The sequence below is a fragment of the Rhinoraja longicauda genome, chromosome 7 (assembly GCF_053455715.1).
Source record: "Rhinoraja longicauda isolate Sanriku21f chromosome 7, sRhiLon1.1, whole genome shotgun sequence".
In the NCBI taxonomy this organism is placed as follows: Eukaryota; Metazoa; Chordata; class Chondrichthyes; order Rajiformes; family Arhynchobatidae; genus Rhinoraja; species Rhinoraja longicauda.
The window spans coordinates 57,864,588-57,884,763 of NC_135959.1; the positions used below are offsets into that span (position 1 = coordinate 57,864,588).

At 42.2% G+C, this 20,176-nt stretch overlaps 1 protein-coding gene across 2 annotated transcripts in view; it reads right to left on the reverse strand.

Moving 5' to 3' along the window:
• The window catches only part of LOC144595310 (synaptotagmin-like protein 2), a 117,001-nt gene extending 106,360 nt beyond the window's left edge, over positions 1–10,641 (reverse strand). For both annotated transcript variants that reach the window (XM_078402650.1, XM_078402649.1), the window contains exon 1: positions 10,460–10,641. The gene's annotated coding sequence lies outside the window, so the exon portion shown is untranslated. The remainder of the gene's footprint in view (positions 1–10,459) is intronic.
• Between the last annotated feature and the right edge of the window lie 9,535 nt (positions 10,642–20,176).

Genomic DNA, 20,176 nt, shown 5'->3' on the forward strand with positions numbered 1-20,176 from the left:
ACCTGAGTTGGTATTTGAGGCTGGGCATCGCCCATGACCAGTGTGGAGTAGGGAGCTGTATTGGAGAGAATAAACACACATAGTGCAGGCAACTCGTGTCTGATTAGTGGCTGATTGGGTGTTGCTCACATTACACCTCGCAGTGCGGCATTTCCGGTACTTCCTCAAGGACCATTCCTTCGTAGCTTTCATGGACCACAAGCCTCTCACATTTGCTTTCGCGAAGCTTTCGGATCCTTGGTCCGCCCGTCAACAGCGCCAGCTGGCGGCTATTTCGGAGTTTACAACAGACGTCCGACACATCACCGGGAAATGCAACCTCGTGGCGGATGCTTTGTCCCGTCTGACAATTGCAGCAGTGCTTAACCTGGCCTCGGGAATAGATTACTCCACCTTGGCGGCGGCCTAGCTGGCGGACGATGAGATGCCGGCTTACCGCACCACGATCTCTGGCTTGGTGCTTGAGGACGTGCCGTTGGGTCCCTTGGGTTTCATCCTCTGTGACCTGTCCATGGGTCATCCGAGGCCGATTGTTCCGGCTGCCTGGCGCCGTTGTGTCTTTGAGGTGATCCATGGGCTGGCCCACCCATCCATCCGGGCCACGGTCACTATGGTGGCCGCAAGGTTTATGTGGCACGGACTTCGGAAACAGGTCGCTCGCTGGGCCCGGACGTGCATCCCGTGCCAGACATCAAAGGTGCATCGCCACGTCTGGGCGCCCGTTCAGGACTTCGCAGCGCCACGCCGGCGTTTCGATCACATACATGTGGACATCGTGAGGCCGCTGCCGCCGACCCAGGGTGTTTCACACCTACTTGGTTGACCATTTTACGCAGTGGCCGGAGGCCATCCCGCTCATGGACACTACAACTCAGTCGTGTGCTCGTGCCCTCGTGGCAATTTGGATTGCCCGCTTTGGCGTTCCACTTCACATCACGTCCGACTGGGGCGCCCAGTTCACGTCATAACTGTGGTCCGCCATTGCCCTGCCTGTTGGGGACACGGCTCCACCACTCGACAGCGTACCTTCCGCAGTCAAATGGGTTGGTGGAGCGGTTCCACCGCTGTCTAAAGGCCGCCCTGAAGGCTCATCTCATGGCCCGGGGTGGATGGACGAGTTGCCATGGGTCCTGTTGGGGATTCGGACATCCCCCAAGGAGGATCCGTCATCGTCCTCCACAGACTTGGTATATGGTGCTCCGCTTACCATCCCCGGGGAGTTTGTCCCAGCTGCTGATGTGTCCCAGGAACCCCCTTCATCGGTGCTGATCTGCTTGTGGGAGAGGGTCGGCGTCTTGTCTCCCATCCCAACGTCGCGTCATGGAGTGGGTCCCATGTGCCACGGCCGCTGATGAGCTGCCCATACGTTTTTCTTCACCGTGACTCCCACAGGTCGCCCTTGCAGCGCCCGTATGAAGGTCCCTTTTGTGCGCTGCGGCACGGGACTACTACTTTTGATTTGGACATGGGAGGCCGGTGCAAAACTGTGTCTGTGGCTCGTTTGAAACCGGCCCACTTGGATCTGAGTTAGCCAGTCCATGTGGCTCAACCGCCCCGTCGTGGGCGTCCGCCGTCCCGGGCACCCGGAGATTCTTCCGAACCGAGCAAGCCCCCGGGGCGTGTGGTGACACCTGGTGGCAACCCAACACAGAACGAACCATTGGTACTAGAGGGCGGCGTCTCGGTGTGGGAGGCGCCAGCCACGGGGTCGGTACCTGAGTTGGTATTTAAGGCCGGGCAACGCCCGTGACCAGTGTGGAGTAGGGAGCTGTTTTGGAGAGAATAAACACGTCTAGTGCACGCAACTCGTGTCCGATTAGTTTTTGGCGGGACTCCTTCTCGTCCCACTACACAATAATGATAGGGGCTTTAATCTTCACCCAGAAAAGGAAAATAAAATTGGCAAAGAAAATTATGAAGGTAGATTTGTGGATTAAGTTGAGAGCTTCCCAGAACACCATGTTTGTGGATCAACAAAGGAGCAACCTATTTTAGATCAGATCATTGTAGCGATGTAACATTATTCATTAATGTCACAGTAAAAAAATCCTCAAGAGAAGAGTGTTCATATTAAGAAAGAAATTCACATAAAGTTTGGTAGTATACATTTCCCTCCTTAGTCTCTCATGCCTCTATATTAACTTATTAACTTAAAAGCAAGTCCAAAGCTGGAATCATAAATTTAAATAAAAGTTATTGTGGTATATTGGATAATTAGAGTAGAAAAGTTGGATGGCAGACGCAGATTTAATGTTTTATTTTCAGCAATTATAATTTCCAAGAGAAGTAAACACTCACAGATGTCAAAATAACTATTGGATGATATTAGGCTGTATGAAAGGGCTTATAAAAAAGTAGGAATGGACAATAAACTACAGATGCATGCTCTACATGATTCACACCAATGACATTTTATGGTTGGTGTAAAACCACTTCTTCTTTGTGAGCTTTCACCCAAGTGAAAAGGCTTTGGATGTCAGTCTAGAGACTTGAATGTCAAAATATAGGTGGACATTGTACTGAACTGTTGCAAGGGCTATTGTTTAGATAAGACATTGAACTGGGACATCTTCTGAGATGCTAATCCGAAGAATAGAGTCAACCCAACATAAGGAATATTTATCTTGCTCACAATATTATTAATAAATTTATCTGCGTATTATCAGATTTCAATTTGTTGGATCTTGATTTGTACAATTGGCTGCCTTATTTTTTATATTTCAACAGTAACAAAACCTCAGAAGTACTCTAGTTGTAAAGCAATTGAAAGGAAGAAGTGGCACCATATAAATTACATCTTTCTTTCTTAGTCTAGGATCACACATATTACCATTTATTCATCATGGTTAGATAAAAAAAAATCAAAAGTATCACAAAAAACACAAAACACCACCTGCAATTTAAGAGGTAACTTTCTCCAGGGAACTAGGAATAGGAAGCTACAGGGCAAGGTCCCAAAGGACTGCAGAGTTGCAAATGTTTCTATGTTTAAAGTAATTAGAATCCAGGAAATCATAGGCTGGTGTGCTTCCTATCAGTGTTAGGGAAGCTATTGGAGAGGACTGGAATAGGGTTTATTTGCATTTGGGAGAGAACGGGATAATTAGGGACAGCATGCATGATTTTGTGGCAGGTCATGTCTTACTAATTTGATCAAGTTATTTGAGGAGATGTTGAAGGTGATTGATGAGGGGAGGGCAGTGGATGTTGTCTGCATGGATTTTAGTAAGGCATTTGATAAAGTCCTCCATGGTAGGCTCATCACGAAAATTAAGATGCATGGGATCCACTGTGACAGTCATTTGAACTCAGAATTGACTTAGTCATGGAGAGTTGTGATGGGAGGGTGTTATTCTGGCTGGAAGTCTGTGACCAGCGGAGCTTCACAGGGATCTGTGCTGGGACCGTTATTGTTTATCATATATATAAATGACTTAGACGTAAATATAGATGGGTAGGTTAGTGGAGTTTGTTGGAATTGTGGTCAAAAGGAAAGGCTGTCAAAGCGTACAGGAGGATATAGATCAACTACAGAAATGGGTGGAGAAATGGTAGTTTAATACAAGCGAGTATTAGGTATTGCACTTGAGGTCAGATGTAAAAGGAAAGTATACAGTTAGTTGCAAATCCCTTAATAGCAATGAAGTACAGAGGGATAACATATCAATAATAAACAAAAATCATATTGAGATCCAAGTCCAGGAAGAAGGATGAAGTGAGAATTCTGGTCAAATTTCTTTGCTCCCACATTATCCATTCAACATCCTTGATGGCTGATGACTAATTTTATGGCATTCATATATGTTTCTGATGCTAGAATTGAAATCTCATTATCAAAATATCACCATTATCAAAACAATCTTACTCTACTTATACACAATATACATAAGAAGTAACCAATGTTATTTTTCACAGTTTAAAAAACTGACAGATGCGACTAACAATCTGAAACATCCAAACTTAATTTTTTTGTCATGGATTCATATTTGTCTGACAGATAACTTTTCCTCATTTTCATACTTCTGCACAAAAACAAAATTTGTGACTGAAAAAGAGGAAGTGGAACAGTGAAAAATGTATGCAAATAAACAAACCAGTTTGCTGGTATGGTTTTGGGTCATAGTTCTTACCATATTCTTACCAAGAATCCCTTTAGATATTATTGACATTTTAGTATTTATTGTAACAAATTCTGTATGATTCTATGAAAGTGCTTGTATAAATATTTACTGCTTCAGTGTTCTGGAGATTATACAATCAGTGGCACAGATCACAGTCATTGATCTTCACTGCATGTTCTCACTCAATTTGTTCAAATCCCCTGCAAGAACTTGATGGATGAAGCCGACACCAACCTGAATGGTAAAGACCTGTGCTATTGTAGGACCTTCTCATGAACAAGTTCTTCCCACACAACTACCAAAATGGTATTTGACAGCTTGAAAAACATGATGCTGTCAAACATAGATGCTGTCAAACATAGGTGCTGTCAAAACATGCATTCATGCAAGGAACAAAACATAGCAAGTAGAACAAGTTTTGGATTGCCAATGTATTGCAAAATGCTATGAGTGTTCTGGCTGGGAAAATGAACAGGCAGAGACCAGTGAACAGCACAATGTTTAATGTTTGAACATTGATCTCCCAGGAGCACAGAAGCCCTGATAATATTAATTCCAGGACTTACTTGGGGGGAAGGGAGGGTGGCATCCCAACGTAAGTGCTGTCCCCAGGGTCTACTTCGTGAGCCGCAGAAACAACAGCCTTGTCATTGGACTGCGCGGTGGGTGAAGAAGGGCTCGGGTGCACTTTGCGAGTCGGGAGTGGGGTTGGAAACCGGAGCTCTGATAGAAGTATATTAAATTATAAGAGTCATAGATAGGGTCGACAGGATGGAAAAATCAAATACCAGAGAGCATAACCTGAAGGTGAGAGGAGCATGATAAAGATTTGTGGGACAATTTATTTTTTACACACATAGGGTGGTGAGTGTCTGGAACATACTACCGAGGGTTGTGGTTGAGGTAAATACAATAGTGGCATTTTTACAAGACTTTTGGATCGGCAAATGGCGATGTGGGGAATGAAAGGATATGGATTATGTTGAGACAAATAATAGTTGGTCTTGGCATCATTTTCGGCACAGACATTGTGAGCTGAAGGGCCTGTTCTTGCACTGTACTGTTCTATGTTCTATATAAGACTTGCAAATATAATTATGTTTTTCACAACATCCCAAAGTGCTCCAGAGGAAACAGAGCTATGCATGAGCTGAGATTTTACGCACATTAGAGAATTAAAAAATAATATGGATAATGACCAGAAAATCTATTTCATCAGTAATGTTGATTGGAGAATAAATATTGGGCAAGACACAAGAGAAAATTCTCTGGCTCTTGAAAATAATCCTCTACAAAGAGCAAGTAGCATCTCAATGTTACATCTTCAATTACAAATCAGCACCTTTTACATTACCTCATTCCCTCCGATACAGTTTCAGTGTCAGCATAGATACTCAAACTCAACACTCTGTGAGCAAGACACACTCAAGAGACAAGAGAATACCAAGTGAGCCATGGATAACATTGGAAGTTTGTTTTCATGTACACTCAATAGGGTATTGATTAACAATTCTGATTATCCTTTAAAGTTCAAAAACATTCACAAACTGCAATTACAATCATTTCTGCAGCTTTCTATGTCCCAAATGTATATGTTCTTTTGAATGTTGGCATATGTAAACATTGTTTGATTGTGAAAAGGTGGGAAATTTGCAAGACCAATAAAAAACATCTACAATGTGTATTCTGCATAAATATTTGTGCTCAGGCTTAAATTAGTCAGGTGTTAGGTAATGGAATACAAATTCATATTTGCTGTAGAGTTTCACCAAACATTCTATAATCCCCATTTTGCATTTTTCAGTTTCAAGCATTAAATTTAAAGTATTTGAACTATAGATTAGACAAATTATTTATAAGATTTGTGTAATCTATAGTTCAAATACTTTCAACTGTATTCGCTTTTGTAGCTCCATTTCCAGAATAGAAAAGAAAAATTCAAGCGTTATGCTGTTTGCTCAGGTTTGATAATAGACTGAAATGATGGACTGAAATGTCTTGTAGATGGAGTTAATAGTATCATATACACAAGTTAGAATGTCTCTCCCCCCCCCACCCCCCCCCCCCCAAAGATGTTAATTGATGTTATTACATTCAATAAACATCAACAGCCAGTCGTGAAATAAATTAAACCTCAAAGAGATTCAAATTTAATTTGTTGATTTCATATGATTCAAGTGATCACTCCCAAAATTCAAAAAGATCTGGTTAGTTTGGAAGCCCCGGTTTTTAAATTTTACTGGAAAATATTTTGATGATGTTAAATCAGGCTTGACGAGTTTTGCATAATTCATAGCCAGTTAAACGTTTCATTTCCACCCTAATGTGAATGACTGAGTCACTTTACGGTAAAGGCACAGGATGTTAATCATACTCAAAACATGTGATTGTAAACAGACAAAAATCTGTCAGTTGTCTCCATATAAACAATATCAAAATTTAAAGTACCTAAAGATAACAAGGTGTAAATGTGAGTCTGGTTTATTCTGGATCATGTTATTTCACATAGGCTTCTCAATTTAAAATAATGTCACCAATTAATTATACATACACGTGTGTTGATTTTCATAAAGCCTCTGTCATATTTAGCAAATAGCGGTTGTAAATATTTTTAACTGAAATCTTAACAGATTTTCAAATGCATGCATTTTGCCATGGTGTGCATTTGAACAGAATATAATCATATTTTTGCTTTCTAAGAACGGCCCTTGGCAAACAAGGTTCAAACCTGCAAAAGGTAAAACGTATCGAAATCAAAAATAACAAACGTGCCACAGATACACTCAAAAAAGATTTAAATGTTTTTTTATTTTCATAATGCAACAATTAAAAACCTTCCATGCCACCTATCTTATTGTTACCATTGCTTAATCACTATCAATATCCTAGGACCTCTGTTGACCCCATATTCAACCACACAAGCCTCATGGCTCTGAGAGTAAATCAGAAACTGGGTACTCTGCGATGAGTTACTCATCTTCGACCATTCAAAATCCTTTCTGTCAACTACAGAACACAATTTAAGAACGTGATAGAATACTCTTCACTTGCTCCAACAACTATCAAGAATTTTTGGCACCATATTGATAAAATCAATTGCTTGATTGCCGAACCCTAACCTCTCAAACTAGCCCCAATAGTGCATTTAGTGCATACCATCTACAAAATAAACTGTAGTTACGTGCCTACACTCATCCAACAGTGCCATACAAAACCACAATCAAAGGTGTACCATGCCCATGGGAACACCATTCCTTGTATGATCCCTTCCAAGTAGTGTATCATTTTGAGTTGGAAATATAATCACAGTCTAAATCCTGGAAACCCTCCATAACACCACAGTGAAAGTACATTCACCAGAAGGATTGCAGTGGTTCAAGGAAGCTCATCACCACATCCTTGACCAATTAGGAATGAACAATAAATTGTGGCCTTGTCAGTGCTGTGAGATCCTGCAAAAATATTGAAACAACTCTAATGCTTTCAAAGAACTCTTTGCAATATTCACTATAGGTAAACATGACAGCTTAAAGTTTCATCTATAACAGAGAAACCTCACAATCTAGTATTTCCCCCATGCCGTGTACCGATCTGTTAGAGCTAATAGACCCTGGATCCAGGATAGGGCCTGAAATCATAATGTGCCACCTCTTAGATCAAAATGTTGCCCACAAGCCAACATGTCAAAGATAGACACAAAAAGCTGGAGTAACTCAGCGGGGCAGGCAGCATCTCTGGAGATAAGGAATGGGTGACGTTTCGGGTCCTTCTTCAGACTGTAAGTGATGGGAAAGGGAAATGAGAGATACAGATGATGATGTAGAGAGATGTAGAACAATGAATGAAAGATATGCAAAAAACTAACAATGATAAAGGAAACAGGCTATTGTTAGCTGTTTGTTGGGTGAAAATGAGAAGCTGGCGCAACTTGGGTTGGGGATGGAGAGAGATTGTCAGGTTACTTGAAGTTAAAAAAATCAAGATTTAACCACTGGGCTGTAAGCTGCCCAAGCGAAATATGAGATGCTGTTCCTCCAATTTCATTTCGCCTCACTCTGACAATGGAGGAGGCCTAGGACAGAAGATCAGTGTGGGAATGGGAAGGAGAATTAAAGTGTTCCGCAACCGAGAGATCAGGTAGGTCTAGGCAGACTGAGCGAAGGTTTTCAGTGAAACGATCACCCAGTCTACATTTGGTCTCGCAGATGTATAAGAATCCACAACTTGAACAACGGATACAGTAGATGAGGTTGGAGGAGGTGCAAGTGAACCTTTGCCTAAACTGAAAGGACTGTCGGGGTCCCTGGACAGTCGAGGAAAGAGGTATGGGGACAGGCGTTGCATCTCCTGCGTTTGCAGGGGAAGGTACCTGGGGTGGGGGTAGTTTGGGTGGGAAGGGATCATTTAACCTGGGAGTTGCGGTGGGAACGGTCTCTGCAGAAGGCGGAAAGGGGAGGAGGTAGGAGGATGTGACCAGTGGTGGGATCCCATTGGAGTCCCTGTTGTGACTCGGGGTAGGGAGAGCAAGGGTAGAGTTGCGGAGTACCGAGGAGACATGTGTGAGGGCCTCATCTATGATGGGAGAGGGGAATCCCTGTTCCCTAAAAAATGAGGACATCTCGGAAGTCCTGGTATGGAACACCTTATATTAGTCGTCGTGTTCATTTACACAAATTAAATTAATCATTTGGTGGTAAAAATAGGAAGGCAGATTATTATCTGAATGGTGTCAAGTTAGGAAAAGGGGACGTACAACGTGATCTGGGTATCCCAGTGCATCAGTCACTGAAAGGAAGCATGCAGGTACAGCAGGTAGTGAAGATATCCAATGAAATGTTGGCCTTCATAACAAGAGGAGTTGAGTATAGGAGCAAAGAGGCCCTTCTGCAGTTGTACAGGGCCCTAGTGAGACCGCACCTGGAGTACTGTGTGCAGTTTTGGTCTCCAAATTTGAGGAAGGATATTCTTGCTATTGAGGGCATGCAGCGTAGGTTTACTAGGTTAATTCCCGGAATGGCGGGACTGTCATATGTTGAAAGACTGGAGCGACTAGGCTTGTATACACTGGAATTTAGAAGGATGAGAGGGGATCTTATCGAAACGTATAAGATTATTAAGGGGTTGGACACATTAGAGGCAGGAAACATGTTCCCAATGTTGGGGGAGTCCAGAACCAGGGGCCACAGTTTAAGAATAAGGGGTAGGCCATTTAGAACAGAGATGAGGAAAAACCTTTTCAGTCAGAGAGTTGTGAATCTGTGGAATTCTCTGCCTCAGAGGGCAGTGGAGACCAATTCTCTGAATACATTCAAGAGAGAGCTAGATAGAGCTCTAAAGGATAGCGGAGTCAGGGGGTATGGGGAGAAAGCAGGAACGGGGTACAATACAATACAATACAATACAATATATCTTTATTGTCATTGTACCCAGGGGTACAACGAGATTGGGAATGCGCCTCCCATACGATGCAATAATTTAAGTAATTTAGACAACAGCAACCCAACGAAACAAATGTAACAGTTTTAGACAGGGTAAAGTGCAAGTTGATCTATGCGTTGTGACCATCCGGCTCAGCAGGACCGATTCATAGCAGCTATGGCCCTGGGGATGAAGCTGTTCCTGAGTCTGGAGGTGCGGGGTACAATGAGATTGAGAATGATCAGCCATGATCACATTGAATGGCGGTGCTGGCTCGAAGGGCCGAATGGCCTACTCCTGCGCCTATTGTCTATTGTCTAACCCACCAGATTTGATAAATACAGAAATATTCCGAAACGTCAACTATTCATGTTCTCCAGAGATGCTGCCTGACCCGCTGAGTTACTCCAGTACTGTGGAATAAATTTTTTCAGATTTGATAAATGGCGTCCCGGGATTAAACTAACACAATTGAAAGGATAGTCACTATGCCGTTTCGCTTCAATATGGAACTAAAACATTGTCAGATTCACAGAAAACGATCCCACTTTACGTTCAAAAAGCGCAGTTTAGGAACAGTACTTGGAAATAAAGTTAATATCCTATATGCCTTTGGAAAATAGATTTTTTTTTTGTAAAGGCATGTAGTGTCATCGTTATTTTGCTGCAGCATATATTTTGCTTTTACTGCATAAACTACGACTAATGATATCTGAGGAATTCAATACTGAAGAGACATATACATTTGGCACATATTTAATTATTAAATAGCAAATCACACCCGAATTTAATTTCCCCCTTTTGTTACTCCCGTCCCTGATAATCCGTAAAAACCTGCGCGCTTCCCTCCGACGAACATCATTCTGGCATACTATCAACATAACAACTGTTCATGAACAGACAGGCAAAGACCGACTCACCAAAATACACTTCGTCACAACTACTGCACGCTCCAGATTACCCAACAGAAACCTTTAAACTGGTCTCAGGCACAAAAGTTAACTTCTTCAAAGTAAGCGTGCAACATATATTCTGCGCTGAACAGCTAAAGGGAGCGCTTTAAACGAAATGTTCCGACTGTAATCCAATGGTGCCAAACTGAAGTCTCCGCCCTGCAGGATAATTAATAAGTTGCATTCCTAAAGATATACCGAAACTGGGCAAGGTCGTGTGCAAACAAACAGATGGAATCCGGAAGTAGGCTCTCTGCAAATGTCAGCCCTCAAAGCAAACCCTGATAATTGAACGGTGCAAAGAATTGTGAAAGAAAATGGCTTACGGACTTGAATTTGTGCTTCTCTGAGTAGGAACCCGACCATTTACTCTGAAACTGCACTGATGGCGTTCATAACACGACGACCAAGGCGTTTAGTCACTGAACGAGAAACGGGGAACTGCAGATGCTAGTTTCCAGAAAAGGACGCAAAATGCTGGAATAATTTCGCGGGTCAGGCAGCATCTTGGGAATGTGGATAGCTGATGTTTCAGGTTGGCTCCCTTCTTCAGACTAGTTTACTCAGTCTAGTGTAAGAAAATAACTGCAGATGCTGGTACAAATCGAAGGTATTTATTCACAAAATGCTGGAGTAACTCAGCAGGTCAGGCAGCATCTCAGGAGAGAAGGAATGGGTGACGTTTCGGGTCGAGATCCTTCTTCAGGCTGAGTCTGATGCTTTTCATAGGATGAGTGTTGTGCTGGACCATTTGGAAACTGCGGTTTACCTTCATTGTCCAAATCAGATAAAAAATTATATTCAGCATTTGATAATTCGTGTAACCTCTGATTATGTTGGGTCCTTAATAAATTCAAAACTGGAACATATAGACTTCTATTGCTCTTCCTTATTCTCAGAAAACTTCACATCATATAAATCGGGAAGTATCTCTAAATGTTCTATCCCCATCAAAAAAAAGACAAGATTGGTTAAAAACTATTATTTTCGATCACATTGCAGAATAAAAGCCCTGGCCAACCGAGTTCAAAGAAATGCCCAAGCACGCATGGCAAGGATCAAGCTATGCACCACATTGGTGAAAGCATGACAACTTGAGGAACCAACAAATGTATTTATTTAAGATCTGGGCATAATTGACAAGGTCAACATTTATTGCTAATCCCTAATTACCCTTAAGAAGCTGGAGGCAAAATGTTTTCTAGAACCACTGCATTCCTTCTGGCATTCATACAATGCTACTGGGTAGGGAGTTGCAGGATTTAGACCCAAAACTGGCGAACGACCTGCAAAAAATTCCTATTCAGAATTGTGCATAACTTGGAGGGAAAATTGCAGACAGTGATCTATAGGAAGGTACTGCAGATGCTGGTTTACACTGAAGATAGACGCAAAAGGCCACTGACCTGAAACATTAACTCTCTTTCGCTCACCACACAATGCTGCACATGCTATTGAGCATTTCCACCTACCATTTAAACAAAATTTCCAACATCTAATGTATATTTTATTTTCATGTGCTAATTTATGTTAATAGTCAAACAATATAACCAGATTGATTAGGAGGACTGGATGTTACAATCCCTAAGGTTTGCACTACAATTGACTGGTGTTGTTCTTGGGGTTGACCACTAGGTGCTACCATTCAGACACATCTTCAGTTGTGTACCTCAACATCACTGGGTGTTTCGGCCTTTTATCACAAGTCACCCTCAGTCGAGGCAGGCCCACCGCAGGGTGACCAGACCTGGGTGTGTGTCTTATGGTTAGCCTCCAGATGGTCACGTGGCAGCCCAGACAGCATCTTTCCTTTTCAGCCACAGCCTGTGACTGCTCCGTTCGGCGGCATTGGCAAGTTCTTCGATTGCCCTCCTTTGGGCCTGTCCTCTGACTCCTACTTCCCTCAGGAGCCTTGCGGTGGAACTGGCTACAAAGCCCCTGCACCCCACCTCCACTGGACGCACACACTCCAACCTCGCTCCTCTGCCTCCACTGCAAGGTTGGAATATCTCAGCCTTTTCTTTTGATATGCTTCATCCACAGCCTCCTCCCAGGGGACCATCAGCTCAATGATGAAAACACGCCGACAGGAGTTGGACCAGAGGCCAAGGTCTGGTCGCAGGTTGGTAGCTGCGATTTCAACTGGGAAGGAAAGCCTCTGGCCTAGATCAACACTCCTTTCCCAGTCACTGGCTGCGTTCAGTGGGCATGAGTTGAGAGGCAAGGGGTTAGTCCTCCATTTCTCTCCTTCCCGGATGAAGGATGGTATTTGCGGGAATGTTATCTGGGCATCGATAGGCATGGCGTTGGTGGTAACTCTTGCACTCGAGTTCAGCTGCCAAACACTTCAGCACCTGGTTGTGTCGCCAGGTGTATCTGCCTTGTGTTTGGCTGGTCTTACAACCGACCAGGATGTGCTTGAGGTTTGCTGGAACCTCACACAGGAGGCAGGCTGGATCCTCTCCCAGTCAAAGATTTAGGTTTGTGGGAGAGGGAAGGACGTTGTAAGTGGCTCTGATAATAAAGCTCAACATACTTGACTCCATGCTCCACAGCTCACTCCATGTGATCTTCCTCCTCTCAACGCCATCCCACCTCATCCAGCTGCCTTGCTTGGCTTGGGACATGGCTTTGGCACACCTGGCTGCTTCTTCTTTGTGGTGCACCTCCTCCTCTCCTCCACCACCAGCCGACGTTCAGCTGGAGTAGCCTTTTGCCAGGTAGGTTTCATTGTTCCCAGGCCAATGCCCCCTTGGCCTTGTTGGACAGGACCCAGCATGTCCCGGTGTCGGAGGGCGGATTTTGTGTCCAGTACCACTGCTGCTGGAGTCCATTTCTTCCCTGTTGCTAGGGTTGGAGCAACACCTCTTACTATTGGGTCGCGGGATTCTGTTAGTGTCATGTCCAGCCTTGCTTTGGCTTATCATATTGTACTTATAATTCAACTTCACCTTGAATTTATATTGATTTTCAAATAAGTGTAAGACTCCACCTCCATGTTTTGACAGAGACATTTTATCCTACTGTAATAGAGACTCAATGAGTTGTGATTCCATGAGGAACAAACAAACATGAAAGGCCTACTTAGTAATATGAAATCTGTGATTGTCCCTTTTCTACACTACTTGTCAGTACTTGCAATACTCATTTGCGAAACTATTCTTCAGAAATATAGGCTTCATTTTTACTATGCAAAAAAATACACGAGGTGGTACCAATTGGGTTTTTTCTGCATCACCCTTGTCTGCCCATAAAACAAAAAAATACAGACCGTATATACATTGTAAGGGATTTCTGCGCCGAGCTTTCGCCCGACCTAAGGTCCCCGTGCCTTGCTCTGATCCCTTGACCAGGCCGCGCACACTGGTTCCCCGTGAGTGGTTCGACCCACTCACCCCCTACGGTTCTAGACACTGGACTTAGATGCAGGAGCGTTTATAGTGCAGAAAATTCAACCAGACCAGATTTGAAGACCAGGGTTTAAATGGAAAAGGCTTTTATTGAGCGCTTGGGACTATTGTCCATGAATACTTATACAGTTCTATAAGACATATCTATAAGACACATACCGAATTACATGAATACTTTTAACTATGAATTCTAAAACGCACAGTTCTACAAGATATATACACGACTGTAAGATGGGGAACGTACGACACATCGCAAAATTGACCAACACATATTCCTTTACACACCCACGTTTATTCAAACCACCCTCCCCTCTATACTAAACTATGTCCAGGATATGCAGGATCGGGGTACATGCTCACCATAGGGCTATTACTGGGGTTACTGACTGTTCGTGCTGCTTCTCCGCTGCTTTTCGTGAGGGTCGTGCTTGTCCCCTGAGTTTCTTCCTTCCGTTTCTTGCGTTCCTTGCAGGTTTTCTTGCAGTATTTCTTCTCGAGTTGCGTGCCGGTTCCTCTCTCTTGCACTTCGCTTCTTCTTGCCTGTCTTTTCTTCCTCCTGCATCCGTTTGACTTCTTTCTTGCAGTATTTCTTCTTCTTCCTGCATCCGTTTGACTTGCAGTATTTCTTCTTCCTCCTGCATCCCTTTGACTTCTGCCTTGCATGAGTTTAAAACCCAAAAGTCGTGGCCAGTTATACTAATTCTGGCCCGTCCTATCTCCCGCCAGATCTCAGGATCTCTTTGTTTAAAAGATATGTATGAGTTTTCTCTCTGATCTGCGCTTATGTCCGGGGGTACCGGTGATGGCCAGACGGTGTTAATTGGTATTTCGTTGCGAGGTGATGGGTTTAACTGGTTTCCCATCACCTACCAGGTAGTTTTCTATGGGCTATTGTGCCCCCTTAACGAGATTAACTGTGTAGGTCGGCTTGGGGCATTGTGAGTATGCTGATGTCAGTGCCCCAGTGTCTGGACTTCGACCTGGTTTCGCAGGTTTCTGCATGGCCAATATCCATCCATTGTTCTGGCCGTGGCTTTGCAGAAACCTAGAGACTGGGCTGTAAGGTTTTTGCTTTTGTGGCTGGTCACGAGGTCCTGCAGCCATCTTAGGACCCACGGATTGTGACATCCCTTAGTAAACTGACCGCAGCCTTTCTCCGCTATCAGCCCCAGTTTCCCGTTTAAAATGTCCAAACTGCAGCTTTTTGGTTTGGTGTTGCTTGCAGGATGAGGGAAAACTTCTCAAATCTTACAACATTTAGTATTGAGTAATGAGCTGATTAGCAGCCACATGGTTATCTCAAAATTACTTTTAATATGATCAACTTCAACGAGGTGACCAGAGGTGAGAAAGACCAAGAAGCCCCAAGGCCAGATCCGGCATTTTCAGGTATTGAAGAGAGTCGAGATGTTTGCTAATTGGAAGCTAGTGGAGAACTTAACATAGACCCATTTCATATCCTCATGTGCCTTGAGCTCTACTTGTCTAAAATAAAGCTGCCACAGATGATTAAAGTAGTAAGGGAAGTACATCAACAAGATACATCAATAACATCAAACCAAAAGGCAAATGTTAGTGAAGATCCTGCAGACTGAGAGTTATATAAGGAAAAGCATAAGGGAACAAAACAAATAATAATAGCTACAAAAGACAAGTGTATTTAAAAAAATGCATCAGACTTCAAAATTGAAGCAACAGTGTAAACAAATTACATTTTGAGAAAGAGGGTGGTGATGATCAGTGTGGACTCCCTAATAAATGAATAATGGTGATACTCCAATTGAAAAAACAATATGACAAAGGAAAAGAATGAAATGGAGGATATGATGAAGTGATTACTTCATCAACTATGTTTCCAAATGCCAGTATTTACATTGGAGGAAGAAAATAGCATCCTGGGCATTGCCAGGAAATTTAAACTGCATTCGGGATAAAGATAATAAGGTCATAAGCGATAGGAGTCGAATTAAGCCATTCAGCCCATCAAGTATACTCTGCCATTCAATCATGGCTGATCTATCTCTCCCTCCTAACCCCATTCACCTGCCTTTCCCCCATAACCTCTGACACCTGTACCACAAATCCCCGCATTTAATTTTCGAAAATGGCAACATTGAAGGCAACTCTCTCCCACCCTCACGATCAGTGTCTTTTTTATCATGGTATGTGCCGATCTGGTGTACAGGCGCATCAAAAAAGTTAAACAACATTATTTTGTTTTCTGGCCAAGTATATTTACATATTGGCACTGTTTAGTCCTCAAATGGTTTCAATTTTTGGTATTTAAAGGAACAAGAAGATGCCCAAGAAGATCGCTGATCCCCTAAGTCCAATAAAGTCAGAGTCATAGAAAGATACAGCATGGAAGCAGAACCTTTCGCCAACCGAGTCTTCATCAATCATCAACCACCCATTTAGACTAATCCTATTATAATCCAGTTTTTATTCTCCCCATATTCTCATAATTTGCTTGCATTATGGCCTGGTTCTGATATTCAAAAGCTCAAGAACAAAGGAGGCTGCAGAAAGCAGTAGATTTTGCCTAATCCATCACCAGCACTGACCTCCCCACCATCAAAGGGATCTACAGGATGTGCTGCCTCAAGAAGGCAGCTCTCAACATCTAAGCATTTCAACTAGATAAATGTTTAGATGTTTACTGCTCTATGTACTCTGGCCTTTGCACTATCATCATCTAGTTTACTTAGAATAACCGATAATTTGTTGTATACTTATTGTACATATCTAATGTCCCTATAAAGGTCCAGCAAGGAAGAATTTTATTGTTCTGGTTCATATCCATTGCATATGACAAATAAACACTCTTGACTCTACCACTCAACTGCAAACTATAATGGCCAATTAACCTACCAATTTACATGACTTTGGGATGTTGAAGAAAAGCAGTCACACAGGTAACATTGAACCCATGTCTCTGATCTTGTGAAGTGATGACTCAACTATCGGCACTATTATACCACACAATCATCCAAAGCTCTTGGCATTTGGCAACCATTTCTTTAGACTATAAATTGCATTCCTTTCAGTCATTTGAGATAGATGAGAGAAGAATAAGAAATTACAGAAAAATTAGCCTCATCAGCAAATTAATGCAGTCTAAAAGAAATGACCAAATGACTGAACACGTTGACATTTTAGAATGGACAAGAGACCATCAGAATGTCTAGTAATAACATTGTTAAGAAATGAATTGGGGTAGAGACTGCTTATTAGAGTGAGCACACAATCAATGCTATGATAAAGTCAGTTTGCTCAGAAATAGTTTATTTATGGATAAATGAAACAAGACAGAAATTATAATAATTTTCACCAACACAATCAGTATAATTTTAGAGAAGGTATCACAAAATGCTGGAGTAACTCAGCTGGTCAGGCAGCATCTCTAGAGAGAAGGAATGGGTGACATTTCAGGTCGAGACCCTTCTTCAGACTGAAGGGGGTGGGGGTTAGGGGCAGTGGGGGGAAGGGGGACAGTGGGGGGCAGGAGAGAGTGGGGGTGGGGAGGAGGAGAGAGTGGGGGTGGGGGGAGGGGAGGGGGGAATGGGGGTGGAGGCAGGGCTGGGGGAGGGGGCAGGGGAGGGACAAGTGGGGGTGGGGTAGGGGGGATGGAATGGGTCAGTGGGGGGAGGAGGGTGCTACACCAATACAGGAGAGGCTTTGGGTCCAGGGCTCACTCAGTGACATCCTCTCCCCTTCCCTGTTTCCCCTTTATGAGGAATGGGCCCAACGGGTCCACTTGGTCTAGTACTAATTGAAGTTGAAACGCATGAAGTTGAAGTTAAATTACTGAATTGTGAATAATTATGAATTAGCAAGTTAAATGAGCAGCAAGAGACAATGGATACTACTCAAATTGGAAGGATATTTCTTGTGACTTCCAAAAGCATGGTTGCTGGAACTGTAACCTGTCGCAATATTTATAAACAATTTAGATGATGTGAGAGAAAACCAACTAAACAAATTTGTTAATATCACAAAGAAAGATAGTATTGTACAAAACATCGATGGAACCATTAAGTTACAATGAGCTTTTAAGCAAGTAGGCAAAACAGCAATGGATTTTGGTGTAGATCGTCAACTTTGAACTAAAGAAAAGTAAATGATGAAAAGCTAGAAATAAGAATGGTCCAAAGAAATGGTGATGTTGGGAAATGGTGGTAGTGGATGTGGTTAGCATATTAAACATTTTTTATAAATATACTTTTTTTGCATTGAAGAAATCAAAGAGCAGGAATTGTTTCAGGCAGGAAGAAAATTATTGAATCTAATCCAATTAATATTACATGCTGAGTTGTCTTGGAACTAGCCGATAAAGATTATGGTCAAAATAATACTGTGGGTAACAAATGCTTGTTATTTAGGAGGAGACGGTACGGTTACATGAGAAGTGAGAGATGTACGATGCACGGTTAAAACCAAATATATAAAAGTTGCTTTCTGAGCTTTTCATTCCAAACGTTCTGAGAAAGTTATACCACAAACTTATTCCTAGATTTGTTATTGAATCTTATTGAATGACAGAGCAGCTATGAGTGGCTAAATTGCCTTCTCCTATTCCGTAGTTGAATTATGTTAGTCCATTTCAGCAGCACTTTAAACAAACTGGCTTTGTGCAAAAGCTGACACCATAATCTGTCTCCGATGCTTATTTCAGTTCATGTTTAAAAAATGTGCAATCGATGCATGCATTAATTTCAATAACTTCTAAAATAGCTTGAAAATATGTTGCAGTAATATCGTCTAGATGAATTCCTCAAAATACAGGGCATTACAGATTGCTAGCATATGACTTCCTGCCCTCATGACATTCCATTTCAAAGACATGAAAGTATCATGTGCAGTGGTGAGCACAGAATCTCAGAAATTAGACCCTGAATTTTATAGCTACTTGTAGTTCCACTATTATTTCAAAGGTCGGAACTGGCAGCTGTTTGGTGGACTGGTCCTTTCCGCTGGTACCCCAATTCGTGCATTATTGATTATAACGACAGTGGGCACATTTCACATGTGTCCATTTTTAAGAGTTCAGAGGTCAGAGGTTCGCAAAGTATGGGGAGTGGTCCATAAAAATGTATTGGGGCCCTGAATCAATAGAAAATTACCTATACCTTATTACAATAGGAAAGTTTCAAAAGGTATTAATATATGAACCAATAAATGTTTACATGTTGCATTAATAAATAAAGTGCTACATGTGATGTGAAAATCAACCATTTGGTTGACTACAAAAAACAAGCTGTACTGATATCCTTGAACATGTCTAAAAATATCACTACCGAGTTTTGTAATTTAAATAATGTAATCAGTCTAGACATCTATCTTAAGCAATTCTAATTACTATTAATCTACATCTTTTATATACCCAATATACCTGTGCTCTAATATTATCAGCACATGATTGTGTAAGCAGAATGTGGCAAAGATGCAAATATAAAAACTCCTGGGAAAATCTCCTGGGAATATAACAAAGATGTTGTTAACATCTCAGAGAACAACATTTCCCACTTCCCTAAATCAGGAAGCTGAACACATTTCCTCCCTGTCCACCCTCAATAACCACTATACTTTATCAGCTTTACCAGTTAAACACGGTTGTTTCGAATAAGTAAAAGCTGGCAGGGAGGCAGGGATGGGAATTCAAATCCAAAAATATTTCAGTCTGGTGTGGTATAGGTAATAGGTTTTTATTGTCCCATGTACAGATAGATATTGTGAAAAACGTACTATTCTGTCAAAACATACATCAAGCTAATTCAAAAGATTTTTGAGTCCTAAAGTGTGCACCAGTGATGGATGGGCTGTGTGGACAATATGACTATCCAGTGTTAAACATGTGCTCAGCATTGCAGTACCCCAGCGTTTTACAGTGACAGCTTAGTTTCCTGCGCTACCTTATCACAAAATCATACTATTACCATCCTAAACCCTGCAATATTGTATGCCAGTGTTATACAATGGCAAGCATTCATCCATTAGTAACATGTTACAGTTACAGTTAACATGTTACAGTGACAGACCAGTACTGCAAACTACGGTACCCTGAATTTAAAGCTGAATATGGACTTGATTTGGACAGGCTCAGAAATACTGCCGTAGCCCGATGTAATTCTTTCATTTCACCTGGAATTTAGAAGGATGAGAGGGGATCTTATAGAAACATATAAAATTATTAAGGGATTGGACACACTAGATGCAGGAAACATGTTCCCAATGTTGGGGGAGTCCAGAACCAGGGGGCACAGTTTAAGAATAA